Source organism: Gossypium arboreum, chromosome 7 (assembly GCF_025698485.1).
Source record: "Gossypium arboreum isolate Shixiya-1 chromosome 7, ASM2569848v2, whole genome shotgun sequence".
Taxonomy (NCBI): Eukaryota; Viridiplantae; Streptophyta; class Magnoliopsida; order Malvales; family Malvaceae; genus Gossypium; species Gossypium arboreum.
In genome coordinates, this window is record NC_069076.1 from 70,157,633 (window position 1) to 70,160,909 (window position 3,277).

Here is a 3,277-nt window from a genome sequence, read left to right on the forward strand (position 1 = left end):
GGGTGTTGGACACGGGCCTGTCGCACACCATGTTGTTTTGGCAGGCTTGACCACGACCATGTCGCATTGTCATGGCCTTTTATCGTAGCCCGTGTTGGGGAAATCCTTGCCCTGTTTTCACACAACCATAAGCACGCCCGTGTGCTTGGCTGTGTCTCTGTGGAAAACCTGTATTAAAGAGCTCCGTTAGTAAGTTAGATGTTGGAGACTAAATTTTGGAAGAAGTTAATATAGTTAGTGCTCGGGTTGCCTCCCAAGAAGTGCTTATTTATAGTCTAAGCTCGACTTACCTCTCCATTGAATGATCATGGTGGTTCGAGGAGTTTATACTCCTCATTCCTACTATCAATCTTAAAATAAAGGTTTAAACGGGTATTGTTTACCTTAAAAGTGCCGAACTTGGGATGACTCACCTCCACTGTACCAAATGGAAAAATATTGAGTACCGTAAGAGGGATTTCCTCATTCGGTATGGTAGTGACAATGTGGGGATCTGCGACATCTAATAAAACTTTATCACCAACCTTAAGTTGATTTAGAGAGGTATCCGGCTCGTTCTGGCATAGTTTCGATTTATCATGTGTTCTCAGTTTATGTGTTCGCCATTCATCGAGCTCCTCTATTTGCAGCTTTCGTTCTTCATGAATAGAACCTCTACTATAGTTTGAGAGTAGCTCATGTACTTCCTTCAGACTTATCTCCTGCAAAGTAGGTTGTATCATGTGGTCAGTTTTAATAGAATGGTTTAGACGATCACATTCAATTTCCGATGTGTAGTCAGAATTGCGAGCTTGAAGGGTGAGTGTTTCGTCTCCTACGCAAAGCGTGAGCTCACCTGTGCCAACATCAATAATTGTTTTAACAGTTGCTAGAAAGGGCCTTCCTAGGATTAAAGGAGTATTGCTATCCTCCTCTATGTCTAAACCAATAAAGTCAACGGGAAATATAAATTTATCGATTTTGACTAGCACATCTTCAATAATACCCCTAGGAAATCTTATAGTTTTATCTGCTAATTGAATGCTCATCCTAGTCTGTTTGGGTTTCCCGAGACCTAGTTGCTTGAACATTTTAAAAGGCATGACGTTGATAATAGCCCCTAAATCAGCTAATGCATTATTAATATCTAAACTACCAATTAAGCAAGGAATCGTAAAACTCCCTGGATCTTTTAGTTTCTTCGGTAGCTTATTTTTCAGAAAAGCTGAGCACACTGCGTTTAGCTCCACATGCGACGCCTCGTCCAATTTCCGCTTATTTGCTAAAAGCTCTTTTAAAAATTTCATTGCGTTTGGCATCTGCGATAGAGCTTCAATAAATGGTAAATTAATATGTAATTTTTTTAAGAGTTTATGGAATTTACCAAATTTTTCATCTGAGCGGTCTTTCCTTATTGCGTTGGGGTATGGTACACGAGGTTTATATTTGACATTCACTGATTTATTTGTATTTTGATCTACCTCACCTTGACCTTTGCTTACTACAGTTTCTTGCCACGGTTCTGGTTAAGGCTTCACAAATCCTTCTTCATTTTGAGCATTAATCGCGTTGAGTTGTTCCCTTGGGTTGGGTTCAGTATTACTTGGCAAACTACCTTATGGTCTTTCGGATATTGGTTTTGAAAGCTAGCCTATCTGAGTTTCGAGCCCTTGGATCTACGCTTGTTGATTCTTAAGTGCTATCTCGGTGTTCTGGAAACGAGTTTCTGACACCGATATAAACTTTGAGAGCATCTCTTTAAGGTTCGGCTTCTTTTCCTGTTGGTAGGGTGGTTGCTGAAATCCTGGAGGATGTTGTGGTCTTTGATTTCCTTGGCCTCCCCACGAAAAATTGGGATGGTTTCTCCAATCTGCATTGTAAGTGTTACTAAATGGATTGTTTTGAGGTCGAGGATTATTACCCATGTAGTTTAATTGCTCGTTATCCATGTTATGGCCATAAGGTTGGTATTCCGAATGGCTTGTTCTACCGCTACTTGCTGCGCACTGCATTATTGGGTGAACCTGTGAAGAACTAAGAAAACCATCAATCTTTTTATTCAAGAGTTCTACCTGATTTGATAGCATGGTGACCGAATCGACGTTATAAACACTGGCTATTTTCGTTGGCTTTATCCTCATGACTTGCCACTGATAGTTATTCAGTAACATCTCCTCAATAAACTCATAGGCATCTTCAGGTGTTTTATTATTGATGGTTTCGCCAGCAGCTGCGTCAACCATTTGCCGAGTCGAAAGATTTAAACCATTGTGGAATGTTTGAACTTGGAGCCAAAGCGGTAACCCATGGTGAAGGAACCTTCTCAGTAAGTCCTTGTATCTCTCCCATGCATCGTAGAGGGTTTCTAAATCCATCTGCACAAAAGAAGAGATATCATTACGTAATTTAGCCGTTTTAGCCGGCGAAAGATATTTTAGTAAGAATTTTTTGGTCATTTGTTCCCAAGTAGTAATTGACCCTCGTGGTAACGAGTTCAACCACTGTTTAGCTTTGTTCCTTAATGAAAAATGGAATAACCGAAGACGAATGGCATCATCAGAAACGCATTGATTTTAAATGTATCGTAAAATTCCAGAAAGTTTGCTAAGTGAGCGTTGGGATCTTCATCCTGCAAACCATCAAACTGAACAAATTGCTGTATCATTTGAATAGTGTTAGGTTTTCATTCAAAAGTATTTGCAGCTACAGCAGGTCTAACTATGCTAGATTCAGTTCCTGTTAAAGAAGGTTTAGCATAATCATACATAGTGCGTGGAGCAAGATTTTGATTAGCCGTAATTGCAGGAGGTTGCTGATTGTCTTGGTTTTCAGCCATATTTTCGATTGAGGGTTGAGTATCGTCTTCTTGCTCATTCTCTGTGTATCGTAAGCTTCACCTTATTTCTCTTTAATTTCTGCGAACTGTACGATCGATTTCTTCGTCAAAAAGTAATGGTTCTGATAGGTTTCTTCTAGTCATAAACTATAAAAACCTACCAAGAGAAAGAAAAAGTAAGTTAATAAATAATAATAATAATAAAATTAAATTAAATTGTAAGAAAAATAAATGGCTAAATTAATAAAAATTGAGCGTTCCTAATATCTTAGCTCCCCGGCAATGACGCCAAAAACTTGATCGCGTGATTTCGTGATAGGTTTTAAATATTTATAAATACTCATTCTTGAACTAACTATTATTGCGTTGTAGGCAAGTGTACCTATCGAACAATAGAATAGTTTTAGCAAGATCAAATTGTTGAACCCAAAGGAGCTAAAAGTACTAGTAATGACTGTCTTT

The 3,277-nt window shown here is 38.8% G+C and overlaps 1 non-coding gene across 1 annotated transcript; it reads left to right on the forward strand.

The window, feature by feature from the left end:
- The first annotated feature begins 2,280 nt into the window (after positions 1 to 2,280).
- Positions 2,281 to 2,387, forward strand: LOC128295934 (small nucleolar RNA R71). The gene has a single exon (XR_008286483.1). It is a non-coding gene; the product is annotated as a small nucleolar RNA R71 (small nucleolar RNA).
- The last annotated feature ends 890 nt before the right edge of the window (positions 2,388 to 3,277 follow it).